The sequence below is a fragment of the Pinus tabuliformis genome, chromosome 3_2, assembly GCF_031772625.1.
Source record: "Pinus tabuliformis cultivar Carrire ecotype Pingquan chromosome 3_2, CPIR1, whole genome shotgun sequence".
Taxonomy (NCBI): Eukaryota; Viridiplantae; Streptophyta; class Pinopsida; order Pinales; family Pinaceae; genus Pinus; species Pinus tabuliformis.
In genome coordinates, this window is record NC_142302.1 from 359,524,780 (window position 1) to 359,540,589 (window position 15,810).

The following is a 15,810-nucleotide window of genomic DNA, read 5'->3' on the forward strand; positions in this document are numbered from 1 at the left end:
TTTCATGCTTGGGGTTGCAGTGCCCAAAAATGTCTATAACACCGAAGCTAAAAATAGATGTAAATTTGCCTTGTAAAATTTTGTAATTTCATAGTCAATCTGGGTCATTCATTAGGCGGAAATCTAACGGTATAAGTTATGTTTAATTTAGGGATTTTTTCCCTAGAAGGCAACCCTTCGCAATAAATGAGTGAATTGTAATGCGGCTATATATATATATATATATATATATATATATATATATATATATATATATATATGTATGTATGTATGTATGTATGTATGTATGTATGTATGTATGTATGTATGTATGTATGTATGTATGTATGTATGTATGTATTTATGTATGTATGTATGTATGTATGTGTGTGTGCATGTTCATGTGTGTATTCCGAGTGAGAAAGAGAGAGGAGACTGTGTGAGAGCAAAGAGAAAATTACAATGGAATCGCTGTAGGTTGTATCTCTTAATTTTGATGGATAATATAAAAGGATGTTCTGGTTGTTTCTCTGTGGATGTAACCCAAATTGGGTGAACCACGTATACCTCAATCTCTCTTGTATCTTGCGTTTTTTGTGTTTGTGTTTCTGTAATATTTTATGTGTTCTATTGCTCTGTAATATATAATTCTCTAACAATATATTAAGTGAAAATCCTAAGAAACACACTTAAAATGTTTCCACATTAGCCACAACATTGGAACATTAAGTCACTACTTTCTCCTCTAAAGAAAGATCTTCTTTGTTATGTCGAGCTATATAATCTAAGGTGAAAAGTCCAAATTCCTTTCTCTTGAGCTTTGAGGTAGATTTATAACAAATGAGGTGACTCTCCACCTCCTATGTGACTCTTGACTTCCTTCGTGACTCTTGGGTTTCTATTATGGATTTTCAATTTCCAATGTGACCTTTCAACTTCTACATGACTTAAAAGCTTTCTAGTGACTCTTCATATTCCATGTAGGATCCTTGGGCTTCCACTCATTTTACATCTTCTCATTTTTGGAACTTACATAATTAGATTCCACCAATGATGTGGTAAAATACGTTCACATATGACTTTTGTGATGACATTTTGAGAAGGCATGACTTGATGATAGTGACATAAGACTTCATTGTATTAATTCCAAGCTCTTCTCTTTACTACTATGACTTTGAATTATTCATGATAAATATTGGCTTATACTTCATCTTCACCCTCGAAAGGGTCTAGATGAGTATCAAAACCCTCCAAGTCAACATGAGTTTCCATTCCTTCATGGCCTTCATGATGGTTCTTTCTTCTGCTCCTTCTTCACAAGTTCCTTCTTTTAACGTTCCCTTGATAACATCCCTTGAGAATCATCATTCCATGTTGAGATAATAACACCTACGAATTAAATCAACTCATTAAAATATGACATTAATCTTAAAATCTCCTAATTTATCGCATTTCTCATCCAACACATTGATTGAACTAGGACAGAGTCAAGGATTAAGGAGGAGGATCAAGGATTACGTAGTGCATAGAAACATGAGGTAGTGATGAGGGTCTAGTCATTTTAACTGTGAAATGTGAAGTTGCTAAGGGAAAAGAAGGCAATACTGTGTAGTTGAGGGAGTTGGGGATGCAGTGAGAGAAGCTTTATCACTGTGATTACGCAGTGTGAAGCTCTGAAAGGACTGAGACAATCAATTACATAGTTGATCAGTTTAAGGAGTGAGACATGGCCTCACTATTGACTGGGAATGTGCAGTACACAATCGATGCATGACTGGATGAAGATTTCCGAGTGAGAAAGTGCAAGAGGCAATTACTAGGCACTAGGATTATGCAATGCACAATTCTTAGAGGTAGTGGTTGCACAGTGCACAGTTCTAGGAAGCAAGGATGGCTAACTGGGTCTTATGACTACACAATGCACAATTCAAGGGGGCAAGAGGATGAGTGGTTCGTTGGACAAGTTGCAAAGACAAGTCGTCATGCGGAAAGAGTCAATTTTGCGGACAAAACCGACCTCCCTAGAAACTAAGGCATTTCTAGTGACAAATAAAACAATCAAGCACTATCTTTCCCTAAATATGCATTTAAAATAAAAGCAACCAGGTGTTTAAGGCTTACCTTTAGTTCAACGCTGTTCGTAACAGCTAAGCCTCTTCAATCTAGATGAGCTCCTTCTCCTTGAAGCCTGCATACACTAACAAGCAAACGATTACATAGCACCTGAATAACTCATATAATAAAACATATTCATCATAAAGACCAAGGAGTTTATGAAACAAATTATATATAACAACTTGTTGAGAAAAATGAACTTAATTGTATTAATTGGAAACAAGAGAAACCTTACAACCAATGCCTTGGTGTTGTGCAGGTCCCTCCCAGGGTCCAACAAGAGTTCTCCTCTACTTTGATCAGCTCACCCACTTCCAAATGAAGCTAAGAAAGGAATGTGATCTCTCCTCTCAAGCTCTATAAGGGAGTCCTAATTTCATTAGCATCTACCCTTAGGAATGTTCAGCTTTCAACCTCTCTTGCCTCTGGCCCAATGCCTGTATTTATAATGCTTTGGAGGAAGTTAAACAGGTCCACCATCAATGGGATAAGCCCCTCTTTCAAAGGGATAGCTCCCCTCTTCATGGGATAAGTTCCTCTTTCATTGGGATGCATGAACCATCTGGAGGCGCTCAATCCACGTCAAATCATCTTCTAGAATGCTCTAGAATCAACCGCAAGTAAGTTTTTTGAAGCAAAACTTGCGCCTTTTGACTTTTACAGGGGTACACACCCACCCCTTTACAGACAGAGCATACAAGTACGCAGGTATTATGTACTTGAGGTGCGTGCCCGCAGGTAAGAGTAAGAGAAAGTGCGGAACCAGAGTTATATTGATTTTTTAAAGGCTTTCTCTCTTTTTGGAGTTTGACATGAGGAGCAGAGGTATAAGACTTGCCAAGGAGGACAGTATGGTTATTGATGGAGCCATACTGACTGCAAATAGTCATGGTGACAAATTTTAGTGTAACAGATTGCCCCCTGAAGTGCGAGGTCTGTAGTAGATTAGGGTTTTATATCATCTAGGAAGGGTGACGCACTTTATCATTTCGAGGATTATCTTGTGGAGAGCCCAGTCGGAACCTGCAAATATTCAACACAAAATACATATATGAGATCATATCATCGCTGAGGTAGGCATTCCCATACTCAGATCAAAAACTTAACTAACAGACTAACTACTGCTCTGATATAGGAATGATTTCGCAATAGATCATAATCATATACACATGTAGACACAGTATGGACGCAGCCATCTGTTTATAATTAGTCTACTGTATAATGAATACAAAACTCCTCGCAGCCTAGATGGTGGAAACTAGATCCAGGGTCTTCATTTTTGCTTGCCGAAATAGTACGATTCTAGCCATGTGAATAAATGAGTTGATGTCGAACATGGTAGAAACCACTTGATTACCAGTCAATGATGTAAACTGTTAACAAGTGTGAGAGAAACCACCAGTGATGTCAATGGTTCTCAAAGTACCCAGTACAATCCATGAGATGTGAATGAATGTGTTGATGTCGAACATGTCACAGAATCCCTTGATCGAAGGTCATTGATGTAACCTATCGTCAAAGGCGAGAAACCTGCCATTGAGGCATGCAGATTTCAAGGTACTGATGATTTCTAGATCATCTTTCTAGATAATGTGCTGATGTCGATAGAAAGAGATCCGTCGTAGGCGAGCCCACAACACGCAATCATAGATCAAGTTGAAGAAATGTAGTTGTAAGGACTGACTCAGGGATGTTAAAGATGGATGACAGATATTTTGCAGATGAATGGTTTATTTGCAAGACTCCTCTTGAACACATAACGACACTACAGATGGTTTGGTGACAATTGTCCCAAAGTTAATACCCGGAAACTGGCTGAAGACTTTCAACGTGGTTTGATCAACTATTAGGCAAAGGATTTCCCAACCCAGGTGAATGAAAAGTGTCGTGTTCAAGAGTGGTGATAAGGTTTTTCCGAGACAAAGTATAACAAATAGGCTCATTTTCCTCTCTTTTCCCCCACTATTTCTGGCAAGTACCTCTTTATTTTTTACAAGCTTGAGGAGGATAACATTTGCTTGATTATAAGCTCATCCTTCGGATGAGTCCAACTTAGTTTAGGTTTGAACCCTAAGAAGGAGTGGTCCGTTCTTGTTTGTAATCGAACAGGCCCTTTACTGTGAAATTTTAACGAGTCCAGTATAGGAGAAACTCGGGGTTTTTCAATTTTAGAGAGTCTGAAAAACTTAAGAAGACTCCAGGGTTGACCTTTTTCATAAATTTGTGTCTCCCAAGCCCGAAAAAGTATAAAATAATACTTGAGAGAACCGCTTGATCTTTACGACCAAGGAGTACTTTCATGATTAGTGTCTCTGATCTGAAAAGTAGAAAGCGATCAAGGACACGTAGTTTTATTTCCAATATCGAATTTGAAACGACAAAAATCCGGCAATCTTTTCATGTTTTTACGGTCGAAAAAGAGTTGTAAGTAGACCGTCTTTTAATTCCGTTTTAATGAGTGTAAAAGAAACGCTCGGCAATCTTTTCATATTTTAGGAGTCAAAAAAGGGCTTAAAGATGACTCTAAGGTTTCATTTTTTCGTAAGTTTTAACGAGTTCGAAAAAATGACAAAAATGTACTCATGGTTTTCTCTTTTTCGTAAGTTTTAATGAGTTCGAAAAAATGATAAAAATGTACTGATATGGCCGACTTTCAATTTAATTTACGAGCAGGAAAAGACGGAAAGAACTCGGCATTTTCATTTGTTTTACGAGAATGAGAGATAGCAAAATAATCTCGGTATTTTCATGAGTTTAACGAGTCTTGAAAATAACTGAAATTGACTCGAAAAAAGTTTCATTTTTACAAAAGCTTGAAACAGAGAAAAACTATGCTTCAAAGTAGTTTCATGTTTACACAAGCTTGAAACAGAGAGAAAACTGTGCTTGATGCCCCCTAAGCGTAACTGCTAGAGCGCATGCCCCCCAGCTTCATTTCATTCAACTAAGTACAAGCTGGATGGAATGAAGGTTCATGTACGAGATCATTTGAAAGACTCGACCTAAAACTGTAAGAAAATTATGCAAAACACTGAAATAACTAACCTAAATATACAACTTAACATTTATGAGATCTAGTCAAACTCTCGACTCAATTAGAGGAGGATTTGTTTCATTTTTTAATTAGCTTGACACAGGAAAAGAACTATGCTCGGATCCAGTTTCATGTTTACGCAAGCTTGAAACGAAAAACTATGCTTGTTCTAAGTTCACATGCCCCCAGCACAATGACACCAATCAAGGTACATGCCCCCCAAGCTTCATTTCATTCAACGAGGTGGATGAAATGAAGGTTTACTTTCGAAATCTTGGAAAGACTCGTGGGAGTTGTTTCATTTTTTAGTGAGGTTGACACAGGAAAAGAACTATCCTCAAAACCCTTGTTTCATTTTTTAAACAAGATTGACACAAGATAAGGAACTATGCTCATAACTACTCTCTACACTCTACCTAACAAGGAACTATACTCTAAAAACCTCGATTCATTTTTTACCGAGCTTGACACAAGACAAGGAACTATGCTCTAAAAACCTTGATTCATTTTTTAACGAGCTTGACACAAGACAAGGAACTATGCTCTAAAATCCTTGATTCATTTTTTAACGAGCTTGACACAAGACAAGGAACTATGCTCATAAAATCCTTGATTCATTTTTTAACGAGCTTGACACAAGAAAAGGAACTATGCTCATAAAATCCTTGATTCATTTTTTAACGAGCTTGACACAAGACAAGGAACTATGCTCATAAAATCCTTGATTCATTTTTTAACGAGCTTGACACAAGACAAGGAACTATGCTCATAAAATCCTTGATTCATTTTTTAACGAGCTTGACACAAGACAAGGAACTATGCTCATAAAATCCTTGATTCATTTTTTAACGAGCTTGACATAAGACAAGGAACTATGCTCATAAAATCCTTGATTCATTTTTTAACGAGCTTGACACAAGACAAGGAACTATGCTCATAAAATCCTTGATTAATTTTTTAACGAGCTTGACACAAGACAAGGAACTATGCTCATAACTACTCTCTACAATCTACCTACTTAACCTACCCTTGTTTCATTTTTTAACGAGCTTGACACAAGACAAGGAACTATGCTCAAGACTCCTTGTTTCATTTTTTAACGAGATTGACACAAGACAAGGAACTATGCTCAAGACTCCTTGTTTCATTTTTTAACGAGCTTGACACAAGACAAGGAACTATCCTCAGACCTTATTCATTTTTTAACGAGGTTGAATCAGTAACAGGAACTATCCTCGAATTAACTGATTCATTTTTTAATGAGGTTGACACAGGAGAAGAACTATCCTCAAAACCCTAATTCATTTTTTAACGAGGTTGACTCAGTAAAAGGAACTTTCCCCAAACTCCTTGTTTCATTTTTTAACGAGGTTGATACAAGAAAAATCTATCCTCGCACTCACTGATCATGGCTTCCAACTGGAAGAAAGACATGTCAATTTGCATTGAGTATGACACACCTTGATCATGGCTTCCAAGAGGTCTTCATCAGAAGGAAGAATAGTTCTCTGGAAGGAACGCATGTCAAGGGACTCAAAAGGGATAAGAACATCGTGTTCAAGTAATCCCATAGAGTTTTCCATGTCAATTACCGGATCTAAATCAAAGGAAGATGAGCAAATAGTGAGAGGCTCACTTACATCGGTAACTGAAAACATGGGACCAGTTGCCACATAATTAACCCGTGGCAGGGTAGATACCACTTTAGAATCAGGAACATTTAGGGGTGTCATATTATTGGTAGTTGAAACAAGACTAGGGAACGAAAGCTGGTCTACAGTCACAATACTGCCATTGTGAGGGAAAGACATCACGCGAAAGTGTGTCGATACGACAGCTTTCATTGCATAAACATAGTCTTGCCCAAGGAGTAAATTGAAATCCAAGGGACCTCAAACTACCATAAGATCAATACAGACAGTTTTACCTTCCAAGGTAATAGAAAACTTAGGAAGGATCCCTAAAGGTTCACTAATGGTTCTGTTAAAAGCTTTCAGATTCTGCGTAATAGGCGCAAGCTGAGGGGAACCCAAAGCTTTCCAAACAGTTGAGCATAAAATACTAACAGAAGCACCTTCATCTACCTGAGTACGATGTATGTCCCTACCACCAGCCTTGACGATGATTTGGAAAGGGATGGAGGAAGGAAGACGAGGTTCAGTCAGTTTATTCCAATCAAAGGAAAAGACCTCAGTACTTGGAGGGGGTTCTGTAGAAACAGGTGAAATGCCCCCCGGCGTAGAAGAATCTGATGTAACAAAAAGAACCTGAGCGGTATGAAGTTCATTCTCTAAAGGGAAAGTGGGATCGACCGAATGTGAAATTGTATCGACCACTTGATCAACTAATGGTTCATCAACCTGAGTGACATGAGTTTCACTCTCCAATGGAAGAGTGTGATCGACTGTACTTGAAATTAGATCAATCACTCCGTCAGTTGATGGTAGGTTGGGAGAAAGTTTACGGTAACCAGTTGGAAATTCTTGCTGTGGAACAGTAAGGTTTTCCAACAATTTTGAGGCTTCATCCATGTGAGGGAAAATGTGAGTTTGATGACTCCCTTTGCATAACTTACAAGGAAACCTAACTTTACCCTTTTTCCTAGGAACCTGACTATCACTGGTTGATGGATCAATGGAAAGTTGATGAGATTTTTCTGACCATACTTCCAAGACCTTTGGAATACCAGGACAATTGATAAGGAAGTGGTCACCCTTACAAAGCCTGCAAGGGTGTTATAGACATTTTTGTGCCTCACAGCATGGAGCATGAAATGTCGATAATTACAGGGATCCAAAGTCCCTAAACATGTTGTTCTTACCCCTAGAGGAACAAGGTCAGCAAACCACAGCACTTCCTATCAGTTCTCCACCTAAAAACACTAAAAACAGGCTATTTTTGGATCATGTCAGCTGCTCCACTGAGCATCTGCCCTGAATGTCAACTGCTCCTCCTTGTACCTGCGCTGAAAGTCAAAACCAATGAAGGCTACCTGCGCTGGGCGAGATTGGCCAAGTGGCACAGTCATTCTGCAAGGTGTCAACTGCCCAGGAAGCTTCCAAACTGACACTTGGTTCAAGGAATTCACCCTGTGATGAGTAAGAGGTACTTGATCTCCATGTGTAAGCAAGGATCTCCAAGTGGACTTAAGAACTGAAGATTAACTGAAGAAGGAAAGGACACAAGGCAGCTTTATGTCAGTCTCAAGCTGACTCATCCTTTCTTCTTCTATCCTATATATAGAGCTCTTCTATGAGGTCTAAGGAGGCTGGAATTTTGTGCAAAGTAAGGAAGTGCTGTTGGTCTACAGTTAGAGTTATTGGGTGATTGCTTTTATAGAGGAGAAGAGGAGATTTCTTGCTGCTGAGGAGGTGCTGCTGGATTGGAGCCATTTATGGTTGTAACCTTCTCAGAACCTTTATCTTCTATCAATAAAGCTTTTGATGTTCTCCTATATACTTGTATTGCAATGATGTATTGTTTTTATCTGTATATTTGATCCATTCTAATCCATGCATCAGTTATGAGTACATGTTTCTTGTAGTTTCCCTCTCTTGTTTTTGCAGGATCTTTGTGTAGCTGGGCCGGCAAAGGGAGCAAGGAGCTGGGAACAAGAGGCAAAGAGAGAAGACAGGATCGACAAAAGCGAAAGACATCGGTTGGTCAATCTTTTCTTCCTTCTCTGTACTTTCATAAAGGAAAAATATCAAAGCTTTACTTTCAGTTGTTGCTAAGGAACTATCACCCTTAGAGTAGGGATAGGGTCATTCCGAGTCGGATACTTTTCCCCACAACAAATTGGCGACTCCACTGGGGAGCTAGTATCTTGTTGGTTTATTGTGTTTCTTGCTATTCATCTCATAAACAAAGAGAGCACCAAATCGAACTGCAATTGAGTCCTTCAATTGCAAAGTAGAGGGCAGCTGCTCTGGCTCAGTTTCTGAGCAAGTTTATGATTTGAAGAGCTGATCCACAAGGACTCTTGTGCTCTTTGTGATAGCTTTTCATCCTCTTGATCATCCCTTAGCTTGTACTTGACCTATAGCTTTTTATTTCAGCAAAAACAGTGAATTTTTGAGCTTTTTATGACCCCGAAATCCTTGTAAACGCAACTCTCGTGTCTCAGTGCAGGCTGTCCAAAGGCAGTCTGCATTTCAGCGCAGGTACTCCCTTCGGGAACTGCACTGAGAGTCAGTTTGACAGACCAGAGCCTGCGCTGGACCAGTTAGCCAATGTCTTGCTGAGGTTTCCTACTGAGTCTTAGCCCTGTTTTCACTGTTATTTTGCTGCTGATTGCTTGTCATTTGTACTTGCTGTAAACCAACTTTCCTTGACATTATTCCGCCTCAGTTGTGTGATGAAACTGTGATTGTTCTTTCAGTATTTCTTGTTTCAGTTACAGTTTCCCATTGTGAAAAGCAAACCAGTATAGCTGTGGCCTCTTAGATCCTGAACTGTAAAAGTGTCTTTGTGATCTTAAGAGCTAGTTTTATTACTGTTCATGGCTGTTTGAGTTTGTTTGTTTTTCATTTTATGGTTTGAATTCATACATTTTTAGTGTCGAAACAAGTACCTGTAAGGCGTCTTTTGATTTTAGACAAAACTTGTTTGTTTACGCTTCAAATTGAATTCGAAAATTATACGACAGTTTCCTTTTGTCTTACATCAACATTAAGGGAAAAGAAAAGAAATACATGCATCTTGCATTTGCATTTTTTGATAAGTTTGCGTGATTGATCTACGAGAAAGTGCATTAGTTTGTGCTTTGTGCTCTGTGTGGAAAGATTATGTTTTTCTCTCCCCTCAGTAGTTAGGATTTTCAAAGCTAAAAAGATTGTAAAGCTTGCTTATCATTTTAGCTGCATTTAGGAATTTGTACCAATACATCTCGTGGTGATCCTGAAAGACAAACTGCTAAACAAGATCAACTTAAAATATATTGAATGAATCTAAAAACGCTTTGTAACATAACGCTCACAATAGAGGTCTAGGTAGAGACGTGTTCCGGCGTCGTTAAACGTAGTGACTGTCGATCTCTACGAAGGTGGGTGATTCCTCCTGAGGGACGATAGCACTAATACGGACTTGTGCTCCCGCGTACTGTCGCGTATATTGGGAGACCCCTATAGGCATTTATCCTTTATCCTTAGGAAGCCATGTCGGCCGCCCTACTGATCGCGATGCAGTGAACACAGCATTCACGAAGATCGACCACCCGTACCGTAAAACGTATTCTGTGGTTTCGCGAAAGGTTTGGCACACCCTCTGCCTAGATCTCCAGAGCAGTTTCTTTTGGCCTTTTTCAAACTCTATAACTGAAAAAGTCCAACCGAGCATTTGTCACTTCGGGCTCGTTAATACATCGAAGGCGACTAGAGTCATCTTTAGCTTTTTCTCGACTCTTAAAACATGAAAAAGCAAAGTTGTGTCTAAAAGCGTCTAATAAAATTCATTCAATACGGAAACATAATTCCCCTTTTGGTATTTTAGTTGATCAAGTAATCCGCAACCGTGGAGGAAAGTCAATTAAAACTCCGTCGTTCGAGGAGACTCGCGAGTCAACCGTCTTTGTCTCCGGAACCGAGAGTAGTACGGACGAAGCGGACTCGCTTGACCGGGTCAAAATCTCCCATTAAAGTTAGAACAACAGTTCCAACAACATCTGAGATTCTGGTCACTCCTAGTATTTCTGGAAACCCTGCCCCTATTGAAGAAGTTCAACAGCAACAGAGGGACAGTTGTACTGATCCTAGTCTGAGGACAAGCACTTGCATAACTGAACCAGTTCCATCTGAAACCGGTCCACAGAGTCTTGTTGCTCAAACAACTGTCGCTGTCGAAGCAACCCCTTCTTCGGCACCAGAAATCTTTTACGGACCTGACGGTCTTCCTCTTCCTCCTGGTCTGATTGCAATAGAGGAAATCGTAGAGGACCAGCGAGCAAATACTCCAACTCATTTTGGAGTAGGCGCCACTCTTTTTCCTTCTGCATCAGAAGTTTGTCCATCGCCACTGGAAGTTCCTGTAGAATCGTTAGGCAGTTTATTGGATAGACTTAAAATGTCTGAGCAACCGTCGACATCTAGGACTGTGCCAAATGACACAGTGACAGCAGAACCTCCTGCTGTCACTCCAACGATGTTTGCCGGCATACCAGCTGTCCCGACTAGCTCTCATCAGCTAGAAGGAGCCCACCCAGGGACTATTACGACAACTTGGTCTGTTCCAGTTTGTTCTTCCGGTATAATACCCGGTAATTCTTATGTTGAAACTAGACAAATTGATCCCTTTGGAAATCAGTCTGGGCCATCCAGTCCTCAAAGGCAATCTATACCCTTGAGTTCCGGATTGTTACCATATGGGGGGCAATATGCCCTTTCACTTCCCCTTCCGGGGGGATACCCATACGACAGTTTTCAACAACATTCAGGTTTGACTGAAGTAACGACGAGTGGTTGGGTACCTATGTTACCCCAACAACCAAGAGTTGTATATTCCATGCAACAGTGTGTACCTATGTCTAGTATCCCGACAACGCCAGCAATTGTAACCGTGTCGCAAGTTCAATCGATGCCTGTTGTATGTCAACCCCAAGTTGTAATGCAACAGCCCATTGAACTTGCAACACAACCACAATCGCCAACTTCCGGGATGACACAGACACAAACGGGAACCATAACCCCGCATCTTGGTCCGTCGGTTAGTATCGCACAGCAAAACATGGCTTCGCAACCATGGATGGTGCAATACCAACAACCTCAGTTTCAACAGGTGTACCAGGGATCTGAACAACAGATCTTTGCGAATAGTGGGCAACCCTATATTCAGAACGGGTTAAATCAACCACTTTACAGTGGCCAAGCCCACCAGCCATATCAGTCATATCAACATCAGTTGCATTATGCTGGTATGCAAAGGCCTACTGCTAAGGCGATTCCATCGTATCCTGGGTACGCCTCACCAAACCTGAACCAGCAGTTGCCATTCGTGGCAACTCTAGAATTACCAGATTTACATCGATTGACGAACGATCCAATCGCCTATGCCCATTGCTGGCCAGCGATTCCTCACAAACTTCCTTCGGACATTCCTAAATTCAATGGAAATCCTGGCGAAGACCCGTCGAATCATGTGATGACATTCCATCTGTGGTGTTCGTCGAATACCTTGAATGATGATTCGATAAGGCTTCGCCTTTTCCAGAGGACATTGACTGGTCCGGCGGCTAAATGGTATATTCAATTACCTAGAGCCTCTTTCGACAATTTTAGTTCCCTAGCCACGACTTTCTTAACACACTTTCAGTTACCTATAAGGTACGAAACTGGAACAGAGATCTTAACCAATTTCAAGCAGACAACGGCCACACATATATCAGATCATATACATGAGTGGCGTCGTCGTCGCAGAATGGTAAAGACCTATGTTCCAGATCAGCTATTAGCTGAGTGGTTTATAAAGTCGCTTCTTCCTGCTATAACAGAAGATGTGGCCAAGGGAGGCGTCGTAACAGAGGAGCAGGTTATTGCTCGTGCTCAATATTTGGACTTAGTATATACTCAGTCGGGCACGCTCTATGATAAGATACCTGACACCCCCAGACCGGAATTTTCAATCCCTCCTCCTCCCGGATCGAATAGTGACTCTCATGCCGGTGATGGCGTGATTGGAACTGCAAACGCTAAGTCGACAAGGGATTCGAATAAGAAAGCCCGTAAGACTTCGAATCAAAAAGCAAATCAGGAGATTCTTGCTTCGGAGGTAAATGCTGTATCTACGGATAAAGGCAAAAACTCCAATCAACCAGGAAGCAAGAAGAAACAAAACAAAGGGAAGAAGAAGAAACAGGGTGAGTCATCCCCTCAGAAAACTTCTTCAGGATCTCCCGGAAAGAGGAAACCACCCCCGTCAGGGTGTCAGATATGTGAAGAGGATCATTGGACGAAAGATTGTCCATTCAAAGCTGAGCTTAAAAGATTCGTAAAGAATTCGCAAACCCCAGCTGTGTTAAATGATCCGTTTCCAAATCCATGTCAAAATCTGGTTGATAGTAGGGATGCTTCTAGATGCGAAGTACTAATGTTGTCGACTTCTAAGCAACAAGACAATGCTTTGATTTCGACAAGAAGAAAAGATTGTGGGGATCCGCAGTCATCGAACAGCAAAGGAAAAGATCAACCAAGCAGTTCGACGACAACTTCGGCAGAAGTTGTGCAACCTCGCATCATGGGAAGCATTCCAATAATCCATGGGAACAATTGTTCTCTCCAAAATATCGGATTCATCTTCCTAAAGAACCCTCCATTGATGGGTACTTTCGCCTTACCGCCTCCAAGTAATCTGGCAGAAATGGCTACAGTGGAGTATGAAACTTTATGTTTCTAATGGATCTAAAGTTTCGAGGATAGTTCCTATCTCAGGTCAACCTCGTTAAAAAATGAAATAAGGATAGTTCTTTACCGTGTCAACCTTGTTAAAAAATGAAATGACCCTATAAAGACTAGGGGGCATGTGCCTCGGTTGCATTATTATGCTGGGGGCATATCGAGCAGTTTTAGCACATAGTTCATGCTCGTTAAAAAATAAACGCAAGATTCGAGCAGTTTTAGCACATAGTTCATGCTCGTTAAAAAATAAACGCAAGATCCGAGCAGTTTTAGCGCATAGTTCATGCTCGTTAAAAAATAAACATAAGTTTATGAGCAGGCTTTCCTTTAGAGTTCAAGCTCATTCAAAAAAAATGAACCGGTAAATACCCTTTTGAGATCGTAAATTCATCAGCCATAAAAGCCTTGGTCGTGTTTGTGCACCGTCACCTCCACCGTCATTTGGCCGATCATTCACTTCCATTTGTGTGTTTACCCATTTTGAGGAACATCTGCGAAGAGTGATTTCACCTAGCCATCCTTGTGACACTGCCGTGATTGGAAAATTCCAACTTGTACCTGGAATCAGTTGCTATCCCTGTTTATCACTCGTTCCTCAAAAGACGAGTCCTCTTTGAGCTCTTTTCTGACTCGTAAAATATGAAAAGTTTGCCGAGTTTTGGCCTTCCAGCTCGTTAAAAGGACCGGAAGAGCTATCCCTCATTTAGACTTTAATCTTTTTGGACCTGAGGGATTATTACACAAAACGATCGAGCGCTTGTCTTGTTCGGCTCGTTAAAAGTACCGAACACCCATCCCTTCTGTATTGTTTTATACTTTTTCGGACTTAAGGGATTAGATGACGAAAAAGGAATTATGGAGTTAACTTTCTGTACCTTTTCAGACTCTCTAAAAATGAAAAGGACCGAGTTTTCCTTGTCGTTAGACTCGTTAAAATGATTAAATAGCGACAAACTTGTCTTTAGACGAGAACGAGTTTCCCTATCGCTAAGCTCGTTAAATCATAGCGATGGGCTTGCCCGAAGGGCAGGTTATAGAACAAGCATATGTTATCCTCCTCAAGCTTGACAAAAATAAAGAGGTACTGGTCAGAAATGACTGGGGAAAAATTGGGAGAACATCAAAGCTTAATGGTAGCAAGTCGCTCTTGAACATGACACTTTTCTTCCGTACCACATCGGGTTGGGTTGTTTCATTCATCGGTCTCATCACCATGGTCTTCGCCAAACCATCCACATTTTGGGGTAATGCTACCGATCCATCGCATCAGTGTCGTTATATGTTCAAGAGAGGTCATTCTGAAAGTGTCAACCGTATCCCATCCACTGCCATACATTATCCTTCATCCATTCATGATCGCCACCCTGAATCATATATCACAGCTTGTTTTCACCTCCACTAAAATCATTAGCTCCGTTCCGTGTCATTGATGTGGGATTCATTAAGGCCCTCCTTTGACGAATCGCTTCTTGTCGACTTCAGCTCATTATCCAAGAAGTTGATCTAGGAACAACCCCATCAGTACTTTGAAGCTTGCATGCCTCAATGGCAAGTTTCTCACTTCTGGCGACAGGTATACATCAATGACCTTCGACCAGAAGATTTTGCGTGGCGTTCGACGCCAAGTCCTTTATTCACGCCACGTGAATTGTACTGCAGTACCTTGAGGGTCATTATCATTATCGATGATTCCTCTCGCGCTTGTTAACGGTTTTCATCATTGACCGGTAATCAAGCGATGTCTTTCCATGTTCGACTTCAGCGAAATTCTCACATGGATCGACTTGTACTTAGAGTGAAGATTGAACGAGTTTGAAGACCCCGGATCTAGTTTCATCCATCCGGGCTGTGATACATATTCAGGAAATATAAAAGCATTTGTCATGTACATCATTGCAGCAGATGATCATCCTACTCAAAGGATGATAATTTCAGCAGAGAATTATCAGTCTACCATCAGACGATCGTCTGTTCTATGTACCAAAATGTATTTATAAAGCTGAGCATGGGAATGCCCGCCTCAGCTAGATCATGAAAACAGAATGAAAAATAATGTATTGTATTGTATTGTATTACAGGGCACCTCTCAGCACTTGAATGAACTTCGGACCCTCTGGATAAAGCATTTCACCCGATAAACGGCCTCATACTTTAGGGGGCAACTGTTATAGACATTTTTGTGCCTCACAGCATGGAGCATGAAATGTCGATAATTACAGGGATCCAAAGTCCCTAAACATGTTGTTCTTACCCCTAGAGGAACAAGGTCAGCAAACCACAGCACTTCCTATCAGT